The 24,673-nt window shown below is 42.0% G+C and overlaps 1 long non-coding RNA gene across 1 annotated transcript; it reads left to right on the plus strand.

The window, feature by feature from the left end:
- Window positions 1-487: 487 nt before the first annotated feature.
- On the plus strand, window positions 488-23,239 carry LOC125899378 (uncharacterized). The gene is made up of 5 exons (XR_007450720.1): window positions 488-604; window positions 2,139-2,201; window positions 8,932-8,987; window positions 14,717-14,822; window positions 22,234-23,239. It is a non-coding gene; the product is annotated as an uncharacterized LOC125899378 (long non-coding RNA).
- The last annotated feature ends 1,434 nt before the right edge of the window (window positions 23,240-24,673 follow it).

Here is a 24,673-nt window from a genome sequence, read left to right on the forward strand (position 1 = left end):
AGCTCTTTCGCTCTCATATGAGGAAGTTACAAAGCCCCCAACCCCCACCCATGCCCTCCAGTCCCTATTCTTATATTTACGTCACTCTTACTCTGTATTTCTGTCCCAAATAATTATTATTTATGCAATATTTTTTAAGCCTAATGCTTACAATTAGGGATGTCAGTTTCAGTTAATTTTGCTTTCGATAGCATGCCACCCATTAACCAATACCTAACCAGTTTATTAAAAAAAACAAGCAAATTATGTGAATGCAAGAGGCTTTTCTTTTGGCTCTCATTCCATCAACTGAATTTCAAAGCAGTTATCCACTCAGAGGTGGTGAATTTTTTATGTTTTGTGATATAAATGTATTGCCTTTTATTTTATTTTCTGTTGACTTTGCTAACAGAAACCCGGCTAGCCACGTTAACATGTGGAAACATAGCAGCCACTGCCCACCACCCTGGTTTTTGCTGGTTAGCCTTGGCCAGTCTGCGCTGTGCACCACCCAACTCAGGTCAGGTCGCAGCTAGCTAGCAGTGTCGCTAATTCAGCAATAACCAGGATGGAGTTACTGCAGAAAAATGCCAGCCACCCTCGGGTCTCCCCCTAGGTACCCTTGGTAAGTAAGCGGCTTCATTTTGAGACACAAACCCCCCTTTAGCAGTGTTTACTATGTTAGCACCACTAGCCATGCTGACACCGCTAAGGGTGCTAACAGAGCTAACAGTGATAACATAGTGTATTTAACAATGCTAGAGTTGACCTGGAGAGAGACCGGAGGGTGGGCACAAGGTTTCTGCAGCAACATTGTTGAGTCAGGAAGGTGTTATTAGCAGTAATCGCCAAATAAGCAGCACCGCTAGCTAGCTACCAAGAGACCAGGTTGGTGCACAGTGCAGTAAACTGAAGAGTAGCAAAATTAACATATAGACCAACATGCATCCATCCATTTTCTAACCACTTATCCTCTTGAGGGTGCACTGAGCACAATCTGACCCAGGTCAGGTCGCAGCTAGCTAGCAGCACTGCGAATTTGGCAATAACTGGGATGGCGTTCTTGTGAAAACATGCCAGCCACCCTCAGGACTCCCACTAGGTAGCCTTGGTGAATAAGCAGCTTCATTTTTATCCACAAACCCCTTTAGAATTGTTAACTATTTTAGCACAACTAAACACGTGCTGACACTGTTAACAGTACTAACAGAGCTAACAGTTATAACATAGTGTAGTTAACGATGCTAAAATCACCAGGCCAACCTGGAGGTTTCCACAGTAACACTGTTGTGTTGTGAAGGTGTTATTAGCGGTAATCGCCAAATAAGCAGCACTGCTAGCTAGCTCGGAACAGACCAGGTTGGTGAACAGTGCAGTAAACTTAAGAGTAGCAAATTATAATAAGCAATATCACACAAGAGGGAGTAGTGAATATCATCATGGCTGTGATTCGTACTCAGAACACCTGTAAAGCACAGTGATACATGCATAGTTAAAAGTCCCAGTGCTGTTATACTGTATATCAGCTCTCATGGAATGCCTCCTGTCCAATCAAATTGCTTGAACTAACTGCTGTATAATATTCAGTATATTATTTATATTTATGTGCGTGGTTTATAAATGTATGTATTGTACTCGCGTATGCCTGATTGTGTTTACCCCAACATGTGCTTGTGTACTAAAATGGAAGCACCCTGCTCTTATGGATTTGCAGATTTAATTATGACAGTACGAGCGTCCCACTGTGTGTTTACCACAAAGAGTCCCTCTCTATGGAGCTGGATAATTTGCTCTCCACTTCCCCAACTGCGTGGCATTACTGTGGTTTCCCTGGGCCCAGTGGAGAGCAGTGGGGACCAAATGAAGAAGAGTCACCTGGCGTCTCCTTCCAAGGTCTCGCAGAGTTAACATGTAATGAATAAATTAATATCTAATGAAGGAGAGGGCCACTGTTACACTCACCCTGCACTCATGCCATCGTGGAAGATAGAGGTTGAAGACACTAAATACCGCAGTGGATGCTGTGAATTGACAAACAACATCAAAAGACAGAAAGAGCGGTGCTAAATACTTTGTGCGCTCTCCTACTGTGCTCATTTGAGCAGAAGTTAATGTCATCTGTACTTTCGTTCTTTTGTCTTATTTGTGTTTTCATCTAGTGAGGTTCACGCTGGAGCGGGGCTTTCATCACAGTGTGGGCTGATTAAAGATCTGTGACTCTTGTAAGTAGTGTTTTTTTTTTTCTTCAAAAAATAATTGTTTTAAAATTGTGAGCAATAATTTCTATCACATTTTTTGGTTGTGTCTTCAAAAAGCAAAAAGCCCCATATTGATTTGGGCAATCCAGGCCTGCATCTAAATGATGAGCACTCGCTCATAATCTGAATACTCTTTTCTGCCTTATGCAATTACTAACCACTACTAATGACCTCAACATCCCTCTGTGTTACTGACGTGTGTACAGTATGGTGTCTGCTCTATGATGGCGGCAAAAGAATGTGCCTACAGATTTACCTTTCTTGTATCTTTTGTCATTGAGGGATTTAATGCGTCATTGGCACACGTGCAAGCCGAGTCCTGCTGGGCTGTTGCTAATGTCGAGGCCCCCTTGTGAGAGTACATTATCTCTGAGCCGTCCTATTATTCTGGAACAGTATTGACTTCTAATGTGCCTATCTACACGTCCCCAGCTATCTAGCATCATTATGAAGCAAACTAACAATCCATTATTCTCATTGCTTGTCATTATTGCAAGCAATACTCCATTAGTTTAAGTTCTCTTGTTTAGCTGTCTTAATTTACATGAATTTCCTGTCTGACAAGTACTGACACAAAATTAATCTGCACAAAGGCCATGCATCACATAATGGCAGATTTTCTCCATTGTTCGGATGCATTGTTAGGAAAAAAAAACGATTTTGAGAATGGGAGACACAAACACCAAAACTGTATTTCAGTTAGGAAAACAGCTCCAATTTATATAATGGTAACTAAAGATGACAACGTTTATTGAAAAGCTCAACACAATGCATCAAATCATAATTTCTAAAGATAAAATCAACACTTATTTAAGGCAGTCTGTTTACAATTCTATATTTTGTTGAACATTTACAAAAGGATGTATGTTCCTATGCACATAACACCTACTTTGCATGAAATAATTCCCTTTTTTAAAGAATAGCTACTGTAATCAGGTGAAAGTTTGACTTCTTAGATTGGCTTAGATCCCTCCTGGAGTGTTGTGTTGCACTGCAGTATGACGCAACCTCACATGTCTAATACAACGTGCTGTACAACGCTAAGAGCCCTATTTCCCAGTGAATTTGCATGACCCAACATCAAAGGTGCATTTCCTTTTTATATGTGACTTCATACTGAGTCAAAGGTCTGTGTCTCTGCAAAAATCACCAGTTTTCTTTTCATTATAGGAACAAGATTTAAAATATTGTGTGCACTTGAGGTCTGCACAGAAGTTCTCAAAACGATGTCATGGAAAAGTACCAGAAATCATTGTGGTCAGAGTTTTAGATCACTATTAGCAGAAGTGCACATGAACAACAGAGAAAAATTGTAAGCGCATATCTGAGTGGAAGTAGCATTACAGTGGAGGGAAACTAATCAAACAGACCAATCAGTGTCTGTGTTCAATGTAAACAAAGCAGCTGCCAGAGGTGAGACATATTAACCTCTACCCTGGGCCAAATATGATATTTTTAGCTCCAGGGAGCACCACAGTCTGTACTTTGATCCGGTGCCCATGCACAGAGAAAATCAGTGCTGATCTGCACGTTAGCTGACTCCTCAGAGGAAATACCAGAGCTTTCTCTGGCCATAGTGCACAATGCAATAAATGTAGCAAGATAAAGAGAGGAGGGGAGAGGGTGAGGGCAGTGCCTAGTGTAGTGGATTATTTTTCTGCGGCTACAAGTGAGTGATAAGTGAGCCTTCACTGTTTTAAAAACACTGGCATAGGCGTAGATTTTGAGGGAGTCACAGGGGACATGTCCTCATCAATAATTAGAAGTGGTGCATTAGTCCCCCTCAATAAACACAAAACAGCTACAGTGTAACTCATAGATGCAACAGTGCCTGCAGTAAAGCAGGTGGTGGCAGTATGCAACCCCAAAAGCAATGGTTGCAATCTGCCGTGAAACTTAAAGAAGCTAAAGAAACTTTGCACAGTTGAACAGGAAGTAGCATGACATTTCCAACATAAATTGATGCAGAAAAGGCACAAACTGGCGAATAAGAAATCACCAAAATGCAGGAAATGAAGTGCTTAACACTTTATCAGGGTAGAGCCCCCAGACCCCCCACTTAACATGTGTCCACCAAAATTTTAAAAGAAAACATGCCCTTGCTGCCTGGCTGTATTTAAATCAGTGGTTACTATATCATCCTTAGGACTGCCTTATAAAAATAAAAAATGAAAATAAACTTTCTTTATATTGCACCTTTCTTACAAGAAATGCAGCACAAAGGTCATAAAACAGACAAGGCAATTCAATATAAAAGGACATTTAAAGCAGTTAAAAGATGGATTCATAAAATCAAGTAAGATTTTTAAAAGAGTTGCAGCAGCATGAAGCGTAAAGCGTGTCAGACCTGTGTAAGGAAATCAGAGCTAGTTAAAGGCTAAAGTGAACAGATACATTTTTAGCTTTCTTTTAAAAATACTTAGCGAGCTAGCTTCTCTGATATCTACAAGTAGTGTGTTCCATAGCTTTGGGGTGCAATTGACAAAGGCTGCATCCCCTATCTCCCTCTGGCTATTGCTGAGAACCTCCAGTAAACCAGCAGCAGATGATTGCAGTGTTCTTGGAGGCAGATAGTTAACAAGGGAGTTATTATGGGAAAAGCCTTTGCACTGAGAATAAAAGGTGTTTGAGTCTTACAGAATTTTTGAGTTCAAAAAATGAGGCTTTTCCGCAACCTTTTTTCCTTTAACTTGTTTAATTTCACTCACAAATCCTACTTGGTTGATTTATGGTAGGATTACTGATGGGGCCTACTGGGCACAGGCCCAGGGGCCCAAAGTGTCAGGGCCCCCCCTGGCTTTCACCTGCAAAATATCACACAAATCAACATGTACTGACCAGGAAGAGACTCAGAATGACAACTAAGATACATAAAACAACCACAAAGAGACACAGAATAACCTCAAAGGAAAACAACTACAAAGAGACACAAAACAACCAAAAGAGATGCTAAATTAACTCAAGGAGACACAAAACCACTCAAATATCAACTCTAAAGAGATACAAAAGACTGGGTGTCCTGCTCGTATGTAGGGGAGATGGTTAACCCTTTGCGTCTCTCTGCCCAGGGGCCCGTTGTCTCATAATATGACTGTAGGTTGATTGGGAGCTGGCTGCAGGCTGGCATCACAGTGCCAGCTAATCGTCATTATAACATCAACAAAATAAAATCAAAACCAGTCAGGAAGGAACACAGATTTTTAACTATGCCAACATAATGATGAAAATAAAAGACTATTGAAATCAAAAAAACAGCAGTGGGAACTGTGAGAAACATAGTTAATTGAAAAGTAATTATGTCCATTTAAATTCTCCTCTATTCCTGCATTATGCTGGGCATCCAGATTTAACCTCTTATAGACTTTAAATCAGAGTCTACATCACATTGTCAATGTGTTTCTGCACTCTGAAATGGTGCCTGTAATCAGCCTGATAGTTCTGTGACGTGACGCCGTAGACTTATTCCAGTGAAGCAAGCCAAAAGGAACGATTTGTAAGTGCAATTAGATTCCCAGATATTGAGTGTTAAAGTGAGCTTTCCTTCTCTGCAGGAGTCGAGGCAAGCACATGTACCGTACCTCTGTCTCAGATTACACAGATAATACTCGCTTACAATGCTACTGCCAGCACAGGTGAAAACATTCCTCTTTATATTTATATACATATTTTTTACAGAGCATGCAACATCGCTTCTATTACTTTCCCCGGGAGTATGATACATTTTATTGAAGTGTAATAAAAGAAACACTTATGTTGTATTATGTTTTAGGGCATATTCTGTCTGCAGTAAATCCGATGTGTTGCCTCAGAGCCGTGAATTACATATAAATTATTGCTCAGTATTTGGGCGTGAGATTTTTACCTCGCAATTACTTCTAAAAGTCTGAAAGTGTTGCAGTGGGTGCTTGTTTTTTTTACCTGTTTTTCTCTTTGTGCAGAGTGGCAGGTGCACGTTCCCTCGCCATAAATCTGTAGTTTTTACGAGCATATCCATCAACACCGCACCAAAAACAACAAAATATGTCACTGTTCTCCCTATTCTTGTGCCATGTTTGTGCAATGACATCACTGACCACCGGCTGATTAATCACTCCAATGGTCCATTCTTAGGCAAGAGGGCATTGTAAGGTCGCGACCTTGAGGATAGAGGAAATGGTTGCATTAAGCAGGGGGTCATCCTTCTGCTGATTCTTTCTGATAACCACCCCTGCGTCACCTGTGACCAACTTACTGTCCATGTGCCCAGCGCTGCTCGCCGTGGTAGTTCTTTACCAACAGGAGAACAGCAAGCGGTCCCGTCCCGTGAGCGCCGCTACACAACAGTGTGGCCCAGGAGAACAATAAAACAGTGTCAGTTTCTACAGGAAAATAGAGACAAAGTGAAAGAGGAAACAATTCGTCCACAACAGGACACACGGCCGTGGAGGATAACCTGCCTTCAAAGATGCTGGGGTGGCGTATCAGAATAGTTTAGAGGTGGCGCACTTCAAAAGGCTCAGCGCGGCTCCCGTACCGAGTCGTTTTTCCTGCTATTCTTGTGGGTTGGTTTTGGGTTGCTATAAGTAGCCTGCATCCTGTCTCTCTGTGGTCTCAGGTGGATAGGTTTTGTTTTTGTAGCTGCGGCCAGGCCTTTTAATGGCTCTCTGTGCTTCCACTGCTTCTGTTGGCAGGGCTGATTGGCTTGTTAGCGATGTACACATATATCATACTAGAGAGCTGACAAACTCCTGTGTAACTCACAGTGGTGTAGAGGGGGCAGCGAAGTTTTAATCAGGACAGATCATTTTATTATGTTGTGTTAGTTTTTACAGTGGCCAAAGTGAGACAGTCTAGCAATGCATTATTTTTCAAGACATAAAATATGCTACTGAATAGCAGGCAGCGAGCCATGAGGACAGGAGCCAATAACAACAACATGACAGTACCACATGATCTAAATGTTAAAGGGACAGTTCACCATAAAAATCAAAAATGCATATCTTTCCTCTTACCTGTAGTGCTGTTTATCAGTCTAGATTGTTTTGGTGTGAGTTGCAGAGTTGTGTTGGAGATATCAGCCGTAGAGATGTCTGCCTTCTCTGGAATATAATGGGACTAAATGGCACTCGGCTTGTGGTGCTCAAAGTGTCAAAAAATACATTTCAAAAATTCAGCAGCGATGTCTTGTTCCCGGAATCATGACCTGGCTACTCAAGATAATCCACAGACCTTGTTGTGAGCAGTTTTATATAGGAACTATTTTCTCTCGACTGAACTACACCCACCAACCGTATCACCAAAACACTGCTTGATAATTTAATTTAGTTTTAAGTTCAAGTTTTAAAAATGAAAATGTGTCTGAAAATACATATTAGCACAAGTCCAACATATTATTAGCAAAGATAAATGAGCCTATTCATAAAACTAATTTTATTTACAGGACACAACATTACTGATAGGTTAACTGTGCAACCACGTTGTCTAGCTCACACTTAGGGTGCTTTCACACCTGCCCTGTTTGGTTCAGTTCAATCAAACTCAAGTTCATTTGCCCCCTAAGTGCGGTTTGTTTGGGCAGGTGTGAACACAGCAATCACACTCAGGTGTGCACCAAAACAACCAGACCGAGACCTTCTTGAAGAGGTGGTCTCAGTCTGGTTACAAAGAAATTCTGGTGCGGTTTGTTTGTGGTGAGAACGTGTTCCGACCTGGATGTGAACCAACTGCAGTCACATGACACATTGTTTGGGTTAAACATGAGCATGTTACAGTCCTGGAGGATTATTAATGTGCACCTCCTCCTGTACTGCCTTAATATGCACATTCAGCACATCCAATGCATCAAAACATTGTTTTCTAGTTGGAGCCGCGCCTCGTTTTCAAACTGTATGCTTTGACTAAAATGAACAATGACAGCAATATAGTCCACGATGAGCAGCGCTAAAATCAACCTGCGTAGTTGTCCCTCCATTGTGACATTAGAAAGTGTCACATTTATCTTGCAAGTGTACTCTTCTTCAACGTTTGCTTTACTTCCTGGATTTTTCCCACATGGAAATTCTGACCAATCAAGAGCAGCTTTCTCACACAAGGCATTTGCTCTGGTCCGTTTGTAAATGCTGCCGTGAGAACACGAACCAACTCTAGGCAATTATACAACTTTGTGACAAAATTAGTCCCTGATTCAGACCAAAGCAAGACAACTCTAGGTCTGAAAGTACCCCTAAAGGCAAGGTAAATAAGTTAGCTACCAGTGGCATAATATTGAAACATATTGGCAAATGATCTGAATTATTATTCCAAGTGTACAAACATTTTTAACTTATTTATATCTTTTCAAGCAAGAGATTCTGACCTTACCTCAGAAACCACCGACAAAAGTGTAGAGGGTGAGGCTACTGCACTTAGCCATGCTACAACAGCTGCTGACTTAGCAGCTACAGGCAAGAGCAAATGAGAAAACACCTGAAAATATTCAGAGAACCACCTCAAGTGCAAATCAGTTTTATACAGTATATGTAGTAGAGGATCCCTGCTAAGTCTTTTAGCTAAGGGGTCCCCGCCCTGAAGAACGTTTAAGACCCCTGTTATAGAGGACTATATGTTGGGACAGTGCACTGCTCACTATGGTGTAGGGCTACTTTGTCACTGTATCAAGTTCTTTACACGCTTTTTCTTAATTTGTTTGTTTTGTGGCCTTTTTTACTTTTCACAGGTGAAGTTTTGGACAAGGAGAACTACAACACAGTGATCTGAGCGATAACAGCGAAGGTAAGTCATTGGCCAATAACATTTTAATAAAGCGGATATTTGAGACGTGTGGTTTGTTAATGTCTTCAAATCCTCTTTGTCCTTGTGTGAGACAGCATCTGTTCTACGCTTGTCCTAAGTGTCACTGTATCCGCCTTTATCCTCCAGAACCTCCTGGATAAATACAGGTTTGAAGACATGCCAGTCTGCAACTTTAGCAGACCCGTCCCCGTCCGTCTGTCTGCCTCTGGCCTCTCCTCACGCTCTCCCCCTTTTAAAGCTTTTGTGTCCTTTTGAAACATCTCGCCCATGTTGATCAGTGGTGGTCTGCTGGTTACCTCTGCTCCTCCCACAACACTCAGAGGCACACATGGTCCATTGTTTGGGGCACCAAGCCTGATTAGCATGCACTCACCGACAGGGGTTGGTAGGCAAGCCACTTAGTGGAGTAAATGACCTCTTTGGTGTAATTACGTACAGTGTGTGGTAACCTGGTGGTCTAAGCTCCGGCCAGAGTGCACCTCTGCTCCCCATGGCCCACCTGCACCTTTGTTAGCCACCCAGGGAAGACTGGGTGGCTAACAAAGTCCATAGTCCCCAATGCTTGTGTCTCTCCTTTCCCTCTCAACCTCCCTTTCCTCTTAATGGCTTTCAACTTTGTTTGGCTTTCCTCTCCACTGCCCTGAACCATAGGTCAGCCTCCCCATTAATTACAGCCTCTGGTGATTACAGGGTGAGAGGGAAAGTGGCGGAGTTTGCCGAGAGTGTGGCGGGTCCAAACAGGGCAGCTTTGACTGTTTATTTAACCATGTTAGTACCTCAGGTTAAATATGTTCATGCCATTGTTTCCTTGTAACCCATGACCTCTGCTGCATGATATTAATCAAGCCATCCATGTCCGAGGGTTCAAGGTATTTTTACATCAAGTGCCTTTTTCTAGCTTGTTTTAGTTTCAGGTTTATGGTGTGATAAGACTAATTTTACATGTCATGACATAGTTTCTTATTCGTTTTTTTTACCTCGTCGAAGCCAAGCAGTGCCCAGCCCAGTAAAAAAGAAGAGAGGAGGAGGGTGCAGCACACCGGTAAACTCACACATGCTAACGGGTGCAATCACAGTCTCATATCCTGATTGTGCAGTTGGTAGTGTGGACAATGAGGGCGGAGAGAGGGAAATGTGCAAGGCAGCTTTCCATTATGAGATAGTGTGTATTACTGTAATCCAGAGGGCCTCCTGCTCGCTGTGGCGTGTGCCAGACTCCTGGGTGGGCAATCTCAGAGACAGTGGGGAGGCCCGGCTTATTTCTGGGCACATTTGGCATGGCCTATATGGCTGTTACAAGAACTAGAAGTGGAACAGAAGTCATAAAAAGACGTTTTGATGTTTTAAGGGAAACTTTTTTAAGTGCTAAAGGTGAAAGGTGTCCTTTATGTTTTGTTTTTTTCGCTTTTGATGTCGTGTTAAATGTGGAAAATGAGCAGGTTGTTTTACATGATAATAACACATGGTCAAATTATAGCGTCTCGCTCTAAAATATTATGTAACTGTCTGAATATGAATTATGTATTCCTCAGAAAATTAAGATTTGTGTCCTACTTTCTTGTCATTATATTTTTTGCCACATAAAAAAACGAGGACAAACTGTAAGGCTGCATATGTGACTGATTGGACCTTTGATACACTTTGTAATTGGTCCTGAGCTCCCGTCACTTACTTTCTTGTGGTTCAGTTCTCATAGACCCTCACAGTGTGAAACCCAGTGCTGCCCTAAAGACCACTTGTTGGAAGCCTGCTGATCCATCCCCGGGTCTGCGATGGCCTCAGGAGACTCTGAAAGCCTGTCAATGTTCTGTCAGAAAGCTTATCCCTGTGCTGATGGCACTAGCCTGGCACTGGAGCACTGCTCTCTGCTGAGACAGAGAGAGATGGTTGGTGTCCCACTGGAAATGTGTCTCATGCCTGTTAAGGTGTCTGCAGGAACATTGGCACAAAGCTTTTTGAGGGCCTTCGCGATGAAAACCCCAGAGAACATAACAAATTCACACACAAACAAAGACACACACACACACACAGAGCAAAAACGCAAATGGAAGTGCATTCAAATAATCGCATATTTCCACAGTTAACAGTTTTACAGTTTTTCACATTCGCTTTGGCTCAGTTCTTGAATGAGAATTATTGTTCTCAAAACAATGAGTTCAAATCTCCAAACAATTAGTTTGTTGTTGTCAAAACATTTGAATTCATTATTCATTCAAACAAATTGCACGTGGTTTGGCACATAGGCTTATTACTGTAATAAAGTACTGGCTTTTTACTCACAAATGTTTTATTACACCCACAGTAATGAGCTCAGTCTGCATGAGTGTGTGTTTGTAAGTGTAGGAGCTCAGGCCCAACACAGAGAGCAGGTGAGAAGCAGCAGCATGATATTACACTGCACCAAATGTTAAAAAGTACAGACTGAAGAGCTTATCAATGCTGCGGTCTTTGATAATTCAGCCACGGGGTCAGTTTCATACCAGGTTTTGGTTCCCATCTCTGTTTTTTTTTTTTTTTTAGCTCAGAACAAGATGTTCTGACCATACTTACTAACTGTCTCACCAGTCCTAGGGAGGCAGAATTTTGGGAAAATGCACATCTTATACATTTTACAAAATTGTGCCTTTCATGTTTGGGTTGGGCTGTAAAAAACTTGACAAATTGTTAGCAGACACCTGAATGTATCTGTTCAGGGACCAAATTATTTTCATTATTGTTCAAGTAGTCTATGAGTAATGGAAGGTTAATTCATGTTGATACAAAAATGTCCCAGCAGACCCCGCTCTCCCTTACGTGCAAAACAAAACTACAATTGTCTACAATTTGCCCTGGGCTTGCTGATTAGAAGCGATGAGTTGTCGAAATATTCTTTTGAGCCATGACATGCAAAATGATCCAATCCATTATCAAAATCTGTCAGACGTAAATGTATATGCCATAAATTTCTATGACATGGTATGTTAATAATGTCTTCTGAATTGGAAAATTACCTTCCAGGTGATGGCAATGGACTAGGAATCCCAATCAGCCAATTATTTTTTTTGTCTGTGTCTGTGTTTGGTTGGTTGGTTGGTTGGTTGGTTGGTTGGTTGGTTGGCATGGATGTCATTTTGTTCACTGACTTTACATGAAAGATCAGAAGTCAATTTTCTGTTTACAGTACAGATGTTGCTACACAAACAACTGCACACACATAAATGTGCTATCCTTTTTCTGTTTGCTATAGTACTGTACAGTATTGACTTTTCTCTGTAGACTTTTACAGAGATTTGTATATGGTAAACATGTCCAGGGTTGATTTCCATGGTGAGAAAACATCTAAACACTTTGATGACTCAGACACTAATGAATTAAATTCTGGCGGCATTGGCCAGCTGACACAAAAACTAGGTCTTGAGGCGTGAATTAAATGTATTGGGTGAGGTGTCCCATAGAACAGTTGTCACAACTGTACTTATAATTTAGAGATGTTAATACTATTTCAAAAAAATTAGCCAAAGAAATTGAGAAATACTGTAACAAAACTTATCCCTAATAAAGAGATAACACATATATTTATTTATAATAATAAGCCAGCTCAAGCACCTTATATTTACAAAGGAAAATGAATCATTACATAGTGATCTCTAATCATTTAATGTGTGTATCTACATTCTACATAAAGTCTGTATAGAAACTCACATCCTCTTTTATTCACTGAGGGTGTGAGTTTCACATAAACGGAGGCGTTTGATTGCCATAGCAACTAAAACAACAATGATGATCGTCCCAAGGTCATAACCTTGCGTGACCTGAGTTCAGGGGGAGGTTGTCTGGGGCTTCCTGAGAATAATAAGTGGGAAATCTTCACTTCCCAGACCTCCCAGTAACCCTACAAAGTGGGAGATTTACGAGGCCCAACGAGGAGTCCTCTGATTGACTTTATGACAGGACTTCCACTCTGCCTCTGCCACTGTGATCTGGGGGTCCTCGACTCTAAACTTAGGCTGCTCTGGAAGGTGTAATGCTCGGGGAGTGGTTTTATGCAGATGTATGGGAGCACCAGAGCTCAGTTGGTGTGACGGTTAATCTGTGGGGAAACAGAAAGGGTTTGGAATAAGTTAGCAGCTCACTGTACGTTATCTGTTGCACATGTTGCTGCGTATGTAGTGGCGCACTGTACCCCTTTAAACTTGTAAACTGAAATATACTGTGCTCGCATGGATGAACAGCTGACTTTCACTCTAATAGACACACACACATACACACTCACAGGCATGCACTGGCACTAGTGGAGACATACATGGGTCACCTGGCAGGTCATGCCCCCCCACTGGTCAGCCCTGCTGTAAGACTGCATTGATTATGTGCTTGTCTGCAAGCATGCAGTCAAGCATGTGCATTTTAGCATCCGCATATACTCTATGTGGGCACAGGTTTTGAGATCTGTGTGTGTGTGTTGTACTGTACTTGGACCAAAGTCGTCATGCCGACATTTTCAGGGGGCTTGACAGGATCATCATGAGGAGGGAGCGCAGCTCTTGTTTTGCTGTTAGCTTTAGCGTTAGATTTTTACTAACAGTGAGGAGAATCTTCAGCCAGCAGAATCAAGAGCTAGTGCAGACAAAGGCAGACTGATGCCTCGTGTACTGTATCAAAAGTTGTATTCTGGAAGACGCCACAAAGATTAGGTGACAGCCAGTCGACCCCTGACATGCACATTATGATCAGTATGTGGAAAAACAGTGAGTAGTACGTCTATGTATTTTTGAATTTCATAGAAAGCATACTAGCCAACCTTTTTTAAGTCACTATGAACCTCATTAACAGTCTCGTCATGCCTGGAATACAAAGTGAGAACACATCTGCTGTAAAGTTGCAACATGAACTGCAACATTTTGCTTTGCTTTGTTTTGCGCTGGTGTTGTTGGCTCATTGTCTTTTGCTTGTGTATGTAAAAAAAAATATGTTTGAGACAAAAATTAAGGAGAAACCACACTAAATAAGAACTCAGCAATTTCCTATAAGCCAAGGTCAGAAAGCTTTCTCACTGACCAGTGTCCAGCAGCTGAGAGGACCTGACCAGTACCAAAGGCAGAGGTGTGGACTCGAGTCACGTGACTTAGAATAGAATCAGATTCAAGTCACAAACTTGATGACTTTAATCTCTATGACAAAATCAAAAGAGTTGCAACTCTACTTGGTTTAACAGCAGTGACTTGTGACTTCACTTGGTCTTGAGCCTTTTTACTTGAAAATACTTACCTTCCCCTCAAACCCAAAGATTAAAAAGTATGTCATTTTAAAAGTGTGCCACGAATCAATTTATTTCCTGAATCAACTCATTTTAAAACTATTAATTCCCAGAAAGTCTTCACCAACTTTCAGGGCTGGAAAATTAAGCAAACATGAAGTGCCAAAAACTGCAGTTCCTTAAATAGCCACTTGAGGCCATCTCCGTAGACCCCCATGTTCAAATGCCCAACTTAACAGCATGATTTAACGTGTTTACAGCCTGGTACAAAAAAACAGTTTTAGTATCTATAGGTAATTCCCCCTTCATGACAACTTTACAGTTTTTTTTCCATATAATTCACCTGTTTCCATTTTATTAAATTTTTAATTTTTAATTATAATGCATGATTAAGGGCAGGCTGCTTTGAGTGACAGACTGTCTGCTGATAGTGTCTTCGGCTTCTCAGTCTTATCCGTCCCTTGCTTCTCCACAGCTCCAGCCTCTCACCTAAATGTGGTCACTTCTGGTTCCAAAAAAAACAAGATGGCGATGTCCGAAATGCTGAACACCAGGCTTCAAAATGGGAGGCACTGCAGTAGGTACGTCCGTTATTTTTACAGTCTATCCAAAACGGATCCACTTTGCTTGAAGAAAAATGACAGCATCCAGTCAAATTGCAAAAGAAAACGATGACGAACGAAGTGATGCCAAAATGATTTTGTTTGCATTGAAAAACTATGTGGTGGTCAACAAAGAACAGATTGCAGTATGAAAAACGTATGGGTTGTATGGGTAAATATAATATACTCTATTGTTAAAATGGTGTTACATTTGGGGAAGAGCGCAATATACTTAGGACTCGAAACTCAAAGTTTAGGACTTGATAGGAAAGTCTAGCATGAAGCGGGGAGAGAGAAGGGCATGCAGCAAAGGGCCAGAGTTGGAATCGACCCCACAGCCACTGCAGCAAGGACATAGCCTTGTACATGGGGCATCCGCTCTAGCAGGTGAACCAGTGGGCGCCCCAGGGACTACTCAGGCTGCACTTTGTACTTGACTCAGGCCTTGAGACTTACCTGTGACTTGCAAAACAGTGACTTGGTCCCACCTCTGGCCAAAGGTTTTGGACACACTACAAAAACTTGGGGCAATTTCCACCCATGGAAACTCAATACTAGGCTAACAGTCCCTGACGGACAACTGTCAGCTTGTCTGTCATCGTCTCAGTCCACTTGTGTCTCCATGTCAGTGGCTAAGAAACTGCCACTCCCCCTCCTCAGAGAGTGAAAGAGAAAAAGAAAAAAAGAAGAGGACAGTGAAAAATTCTGTGACTACCCAAGTTGTACTAAATGTAATTGAATGTTCAGTGTATTATGACAGCCTGTCAGACGGATCTCATCTCATTTGCTTCTTATCTCATTTGTTTTTGAACAGTAATAGAGTGCTACGCAGGCCGCAAGTGACCCACAAGTGCTTTAAATGAATACGGTCTGCTAATAGCAGCGAGAAGACACCCTGGGGGCACCCATGAAATATGTGCAAGGACCCATGACCACTGAGATAATAGCCCCTACCCCAGACCATGGATTCTCTCTGTCCACTCTCTCCTCCACTCCCAGCCAGGTTTGGAGTGGCTCATGTCTTGGACAGATGGTAAGATGAGGCCCCTGTATCTCATGGCAGATGAGGGGAAGGACAATGCCTCATGGGTGATATAGGGATGAACAAAATGTGTCATCCCAGCAGTTTAATAGCTGCTTTTTTTATGATTAGACTCCTGTGGATCAGGGTAATAATCAGGCGCAAGGCACGCCAGTGTGCATGTGTACGTGTCTTTAAACGATCATGCATTTGGGTACTGCAGGCGTGTAAGTACACATGCACAGTACATCTGTGTGCTGGAAAATGATCTTTTTTTTATTTATAGAAAAAAGAAAACCTCTTTCTTGACCATGCAAGTCAAGGCACTAAATACTGGCCACAGTAGGTGAGTGTTGGCTATTTCCTAGCGGGGAGTTTTGTGTGTAGGAGCTTTTTGTGTTCATGTGTCAAACCACATCCAGGGCAGGAAAGAAGAGAAGATGGGGGCAGCTCTAATTAAAGCCAAAGGAAGAGTGTCATCTGCTGTGAACTCGCAACTAGGGGCCACAGCAAATCAATGGCCAGCCAGCACTGCCATCATCATCAACAGCTCCCGATCAGAGCAATTGGAGGGGAACAAAAAGGAATGAGAAAGACTCTACCAGGAAGCTCCTACCACCTGTGCAGAGCAAGAGAAAGCGGGGGAGAGGGAGAGAAACACAGAGACAAACAGACAGAGAGAACAAGATTGTGACGCCGTGGTTCAAACGCTGGAGATTTATCGTTTCTTAGTTTACGAGAGGCAATTTTGTCATCATCACCGAGGACATCTATTTTGATAAACAAAGGTGCAATTGTATGAAGATTGGCTGTGAACAGAATGATCTAATGACCCTTTAAAAAAATATAGATTTTTTTGGCTGTTGCTCGAGGATCAAACTGCTGCATACGGCGGGTGCCAATGGTAAATGTTCCTGGCAATATAAAAAGTGTTCCCCAAGAGCAGATTTAGACTATTGAACCCTGTAAGCGGTATCAGTGCTCTCCTGTCTATGTGAACTGCGCCTCTTGGCCAGCAAGCCGAGGGAGCGCTGGATCAGATTCTTACGCAAACACAAGCACATCAACGGCATGTTCTCATGGCATTAGCATTCCAAATGTTTTTCAAGACGAATGTGAATGCGACTATTTTTGTCTCATAACCCGCTCTCTCAGATAACTCCGTTTGAATAAATGAATTCTGACAAGGGGAATCTGCATACAAAAACACAGCGGGTTTAGAGGCAGCGGCTGGTCCACTGGTGAGGGCCTCTGAAGCTCTCTCTGAATCTCTTCATTCACTGCCTGCTCCTTATGGACTTATGGTTCTTTAAATGGCCGCCTCTGTTTATCCCCTTTTCACATTGGAGGCTAGTGAGGCGGTGAGGCATACAGCCGCACATTAAATCCTCTGTGCTTCTGGCTGGCACCTGCACTGTACCAGCTAAAATCTCACACAGAAACTCTGGAAAAAATTGTTGAAATTTGAAGATGTTCTGAAAATATTGCAGTACAGAGGGACATAGAAAAGAGCATGTTTGTTGTGACTTTAAGTGTGAGCAAATTTAACATGATCAGAAGAAGATTCTACTTGATTGATCCACTGATAAAAAGTTTCTGATAGCTCTAAGCAGGGGCGTAGCACAAGAATCTTGGCCCCTGGGTATATGCAGTTTCAATGGACCCCCTTTCACTCTTAATACTCAAATAAAAAATCACCAGCTAAACAAATGCCTCTGTACTGGTTATTTTTACTGAAATACATAGGGCATGGACACAACGCATTTTCTAAGCAGGGCAGAGAGGGTTTTTTTACCTGCTACACAGATTGTGTGTCGGCTTTACTGTGAACATATTGAGCTTTGCCAGCTGATAATGCAGTTGGTGATACAGGGTTTGGGACATAGACTGAAAGTAATGGTTGTAGCTATGGATAGCCGTTTTGAAAGCTGAAGGTTGGCATTTCTTGGATTTTTGAAGCCAAAAGTGACCATATTTGAATAAGAAGGTGGAGCTGTAGAGAAATGATGGGTGGATCTGACAGACAGCCTGTCACTCAAAGCAGCCTCGCCCTTAATTATGTGTAACTTTAAGCCTCAATAACATTTAAGTGGTTGAGCTGTACAAAAATTCAACCTCCAGGGGCATCAGTAGCTTAGGGGTTAGTGCCGGTATGTATAGAGGCGATGCCTCACTGCAGCGGTCGCAAGTTCGACTCCGACTTGAACCCTTTGCTGCATGTCGTCCCCCCACTCTGTCTCTCTCCCCACTTCACACTCTTCACTCTGTTCTGTCCATTAAAGGCGAAAAAGCCCAAAAAATAATCTTTAAAAAGAAAAAATTTAACCTCCATACAGTTGTCATGAATTGGGGAAATTAGCTACAGAGACCAAAACTGTTATTTGTTTCAGGCTGTAAACGTGTTTATTTCTGCTGCAAAGTTGCATTGTAACATGGGGGGTCTATGGGAATTGACTTGCTTTCGGAGCCAGCCTCAAGTGGCCATTTGAGGTACTGCAGTTTTTTGTACTTCCATGTTGGCCTTGTTTTTCAGCCCCAGAGGTTGTTGCTTGGTCAGAAAGCATAAGCTATATTAACTGGTACTGAATAACTAACAAGATCAATTTGACTACGAGATGCATCCATTTGTTTGATTTATTTAATGTAAAAACACCCACAAGGCTGCTCTACTGAGTTGCATTGCCTCTGATACAGTGAGGTGTGCATTTTACTAATTTTTAAACAGATTTTACTTATTTTTTTACAAAGTTGTGTGTATTTTTTACCAGTTGGAGGGCCACGGCGCTGTGCGCAGAGAACAAAAAAATAGACCAGCTATGTAAAAAAATAAACAATCAAACAGAATCAGAATCAGAAATACTTTATTGATCCCTGAGGGGAAATTATTTGCGTTACAGGTGCTCCTTGCAAGAGTGGAAAGATATGTGAAAATATAAGAAATTTAACAAGAGTATTTACAAATATATAGTTCAAATAAACAGGATTATTAACAAAAAATAAAAGTAAATATATATATATATATATATATATATGTATATATTGTAACCTAAACAAGATTATTTACACAATATATATAGTAACCTAAATAGATAATACACAGAATATATATAGTCAAATGGGTGCACACGGCTTCCAAGGTCAGTGTAGCAGCTTCAGTTGATTATAATGGATGCGCTCATGCTTCTGCAGACATGTTGCACTGTGTCTGTGCCAAGGGATGTATTATTGAACAGGCCTGCTGGCACAGACCCAGGGGCCCAAAGTGTGAGGGGGCCCCCTGGCCTTTGCCCACATTATGTCACTCAAATAACACATATCAACCAGGAAGAGACACAAAAGGAACTGCAAATGGACACTGAATAATTGCAAAGAGACACAAAAAGATGCGTAACGACTACAGAGAGATGCAAAACAAAAACAGAAAAAGAGGCTAAATCACCACAAAGTCTAAGTATCCTGCTCTTATGTAGAAGAGGTGGTGGGGCCTCTTTTATAGCTGTGCCCAGGGGCCCATTGTCTCATGATCAGCCCACGTCAATGACCGATGTATTTCAGTGGTAAGGCTCAGTAGTAATTAGCTATTTATAGAACATTTAAGCCAGTATATATTTTTAAAACACACAGTATATATGTATCACAGATACTGTATGTCTTAGCTTTAATCTGTACAATCTGAATTTTTATCCTATTCGTTCTCAACATACTGCACAATTTAAGTTTGACACAGTTACTCATAACATTATAGAACATTACAGAACATTATTTCCCTCGTGGCTATTTAGGTCTTTGTTATGTCTTAACGGTGATAGACCTGCTTTAGATCCACACTCTGCAGCTATTTCCCAAGCTTTTAATTCCAGACCTCTTAAGTGGCCTGGGCAATTTCGCAAATGTTTGCGCCCACACAAGTTACCCTTTAATTACTTTTCTATCATTGTTGTCATTGTCTGCTCTTGTTTAATTACTAAAAATCCCACTGAATTACAAACACAAGCGCTCAAGAACTTTAAAACGGGAAAAAAAAAAGGCAAGACAAATTTTGCTGTCAGTCATCAAGTGTTCAGTGTTCACCTGACTTAAACCCCTTGAATGCCAAGTATAAAGTCTTTATGACTTCCCATGATGAAAATGTAACCTTACAAGTTACATTTGAAGGCAGCACATGAGAAAATTCACCAGGATGGTATTACATTTATCAGCAGCACATGAACAAGGCACTGACTGTGTCTTTTTAAATCACACAGTGTTGAACATATGATCAAGATCTTGCATAATGTTTTATTCATTCAGCAAAGACACAGTCTGGATTAAAATATTATAGAAGTCGTTCTGTCTACGGTTATTTATTGTCTGCTGCAGACAAACCTGCCGACATGCTTTGTTTCACTCTCTACAAACCTTACATTAGGCGACGGTGCTGCTATTGACACTCCACTCATCATCCCATGTGGCGCTGGTGGGCATATAGAGCAGACTTTCAAAGCAGTGCCATCTCCATATGTTCACCACGATAATCTTTTATCCGCCATCCCTGACTCTGGTTCACTCCCTTCCTCGCCTGTGGCAACAATTTTATTTCTGCATCAATTAGCACAGTGATTAATACAACAAGCAAACAGTTTAGAGGTAATGGCACACAATTAACATCTTTCCCCATCATAAAGGGTATGCTAAACACTCACACCACCACTTTCTCTGCCTGGAATAGAGAGACGTGTTTAGTCCCTAATTCGTATGCTCTGGGATGGAAGTGGAGTGGGCTTGGCTTTGTGCTATGCCATCACCACATTAATCTAATTATAGATAGCTGAAAATGAGTCTTGCAAATCAGGACTGTGTGTGACACCCCTACCCCCCACCCCAAACACACACACACACACACACACACACACACACACACACGCTCACATTGTCCGCTAAATAGGAGAGTGAATGCCTTTGCTTTTCAATGCACTGCCACCGTGCAAGTGCCAACCCACTCTCCAAATGCCAACGTCGCCGGTGAAAAGGCACCATTCACTTGCTTTGTATCCAAACTTGTTACTGACTTACTTTTACCACCTTCCCCCCGTCTCTTTTCTCTTCTCCTGTTTTCTAATTACAAACCCATTGGCACGGGTAGAGTGTGCATGGGTAAATAGAGCTGTAGGGGCCTGTCATGTGTGTAGTAGTGGAGAGAGGTCCTCGCAGCGCTGAGGGATGAGATGATTTGTTGTGATTGACAGCTACCTTGAGACTGGCCTGATGGAGTTGTCAAAGCTGTATGCTAACAGCCTGTTTCCTTACCACTGCAGATGTACTCTGCTCCGCTGTACTGCACACACACAGGCACACGCACGTGCACGCCATTTTCTAGCATTAGGCACATCATGGGAACTCAAATATTTATTAGGACAATGGTTTTTAGATGCAACACGAGAAGAGGCTGTTGGATTTCAAATCGAATTTTGCTTTCGGGGTTATTCCAGTATAAACAAGCATTTTGTACTGACAGCTTCGCACTGCCACCTCTTCCATATCACAGGCTTGTTTTTTCTGCAAAGCCAAGACAGAGCTGTATTTGAGGGTGCTGTCTTGGGCTAACACCGGGTGTGTGAATACAATGGCAATCCTACATCTGGGAACTCAGTGGGAAAACTATCCCATTTCTCACTTGTGCTGTTAGGAGAGGGTGTTCATTTTTACAAGGTGGATAGTGTTACTACGAAATGAAGTTGTGCAAAATTCCCTGTGAAAATCTGCTTATGAGCGTTAGCTATGATTTTGACTGGTACTATTCATCACATGGGTCCACTGAGAGTCAGCGGAGCATGTTTGTTTATAGTGGGCTGAATCCCTTCCCACCCTTAGAACAGGAGGGTTGGAAAACTGTCATTAACGAGAATTACAGTTTAGAAAATTATCTGTTTATACAAAAAATAGTATTAAATGTAGACTTTTTTTTCTGTGAACGTACAGAATAAATACGACTAAGTGTTGTCACAGAAGTAAACAGATTTATGTTCAAAGGTTTGACTTCAAGGAAAGGTGTGTCACGGCTCAGAGGCTCTTGTTCTGTAATAGGGGCTCAGCTTTAGCGGGGTATAGAATGACCAGCCTCACTCGGCACTTGGTCACCGGATTTCTCCTCTGGCCCCCGACTCTTTTTTCCTTTTCTCTCTCCTTTTCCCTCGCGCCTCGTTCTCCTTGCGGTTATTCATCTCAGGGAACAAAAGCTAAGTGTTTAGCTGTGAGCCAGATCAAGGGCCTGCTTCTTCCTCCCAGGAAAAGGTGGAATAACAAACATGGCCGACGTCGAAATCAGCCATACCTTCTGTTGGCTCCAGACTCCCACATCTGTGCCGCACCTCTTCTCTGTCTCCCACACAGCTGCTGCCGAGGCTGGGGAGGCTTCAGCCCAGTGCCTCCCGGCTCCCATCGCCTGCGAGTCCCCTGGGAAGCAGCTGACTGGCACCCAGACTGCCAACCAGATGATGGATCCTACCAGGAGAATCAGACATGACAGGGGGAGGTGAGGCTGCAGGACTGGCCACCACTGAACCTGAGGACGAGGGGCAAATGCGGTCAGCTGCCTCAGCACTGTGTATGTGTGTGCGTGTGTGTGTGCACGAGGGTGTGCACTTGTGTGTGCGTTTGTATGTTAGCATCTGTGTAAATGCATGTGTTTGAATGCCCATGTCTGTGGGTGATTATTTTGGCGCATGCACTCAGGTTTGTTTTTTTTTTTTGTTTTTTTAGTTCTTCACTCCAGTCACACTCTCCATCTGGACCTGAGGTATTTCATTAGCTGTGGGATGTTACATTTTATTTTGAAAGCTGACAAAATATCAACAGAGTTTAACTCTACATGTTTGTCATGTCTGCTACTGGACCTTCCCAAAACTGTGACAGATGCCAAATGACAAAAAAAATCAAGTTGAGAAGAAATGAGTTAATGAACAGAAGTGGAAGAAATGAAACATTCAGACGTGATACATCTGATTTTGACGTTAAATTCTTAGTCTGGTAAGCAGTGTAGCTGGCACCAACAGGTGAGTCCATTATATCTCCAATTTGTAAGTTTTCAATTATTTAGAAATAAACGAAAGAAAGAAAAAGAAGTGTCTAAAAGCTTTTACTGGGCTCAGCATATTGTTTTGTCATTTCTGGCATGACCAGCTTGATCTTGTGATACCAGCTGGATGAAAGCTTCATTCTTGCCCTGCGGCGTCCTGCTGTGCCATTGCCTCAACCAGACACTGTGATGGTAAGTGACTGCTGTAATTGTTCTGCTCCCAGCTCTTACACTTCAGCCAACCAACTGGCTCCTTCCTCCTGGTCGTGCCACATTGCCCTCATGGGCCGTCTTGGCATGGACCCGCAGTAACAACCCCCCCTCCCCCACTCCCTCTCCCCCACTCCCCCCCCAAAAAATACAGGGATTTAATACAACTGTACAGTTTGATGTTGTTGATGTGGAATTTGTTTCAGATGAATGCCCGTCGATGACAGAACTCTCATCCTGGTGTCAAAGCTATCAGGAATCATTAAGAATAAATTGGTTTCAATTAAAAAAATATATGATATGCTGATGTGTTTGATGCTGTAAATAAAATATGTTGCACTGCCAAACTTTTTTTTCACACAGTTTTGTTTAGGATATCACAGTGTAAATTAAAAAATCTCCTTCCAGTTGTTTTCTTTTCTTTCCTTGTCTTTTCTTTTTCTATTATTACATAATAAATTGTTAATAGATGTGTAAGCAGTGAGGAGAATCTGGGTAAAATAAAACCGAAACTACATGCCTAAACAGAAGAAGACATTTTGAGGATATGTGTTTTGCACGTGTGATTAAAGTGACTTAAAATATTCTTTCATGATCGCAGTATGTGGAGATATTTTTAGCCTGTAAGCAAAAAATAAAAGCATATTTCTCTTAAAGTGGTGTTAGCCATCATACTAAAATCTCTATATCACTATCGGAGTGTTTACTTAGCAGCTAGTGTGTTTTCTTCATCGTCATCTCTCTGAGAGATTATGCATGCACTCAAATGCTCTCATTGCCTCATGTAGCCTCGCTGACTACACACACACACACACACACACACACACACACACAAACAAACAAACAGGGGAGAGGGGAGGGTTGCTCGCTGTACTGTACATCAAATATTAAATTGTTTACTATGGCATATAGACTCATCTTAGCCCAGTCTGTTTGTAGTGACAGTCACTGCTGCGAGTCGCGGGTAAACTGGATCAGCCCTTGTCGTATAGTGGGGACCTACTACTGTAACTAAGAGACTCATTTGCCATTCACTCAGTTGTGTCACTTTCTTCACACACTTGTGCTGGAGAGGCACCCACTCTGCATTAGTCAGGGCTGACGTTGGTATCTTTGCTTTTGGGGTGTTAACGCTGGAGCCCTGTTGTCTCTGTTCATTTGCTTATGTAACAAACGTCATACAGTGAAGACGAGGAGGAGGAGGAGGAGGAGGAGGAGGAGGAAGAAGAGTGAAATCAGTAAGGAATAGTAAAGAAACTGCTCCGTAAAGCAAAGAATTTTAAAACATGCACTTAATTCTGCAGCTCGTCCATCCAGCAATCCATCTCGCTTTACCTACGGGGTCTGAAGACACACATATGTGCGCACACACATGTACACACCACACACTCAACCTTAGGGATTCCTGTGTCTGGCTTTTATCTCGCCTAACCACCAGTAGTCAAGTCAGGAACCTAGTGAATAATTCACTATATTTACCTGCTCCTCTCTTCAAGACTTATAATGTTTGTATTGCAGCACAAGTAAATGAATAAATAAATATAT

The sequence above is a fragment of the Epinephelus fuscoguttatus genome, linkage group LG13 (genome assembly GCF_011397635.1).
Source record: "Epinephelus fuscoguttatus linkage group LG13, E.fuscoguttatus.final_Chr_v1".
In the NCBI taxonomy this organism is placed as follows: domain Eukaryota; kingdom Metazoa; phylum Chordata; class Actinopteri; order Perciformes; family Serranidae; genus Epinephelus; species Epinephelus fuscoguttatus.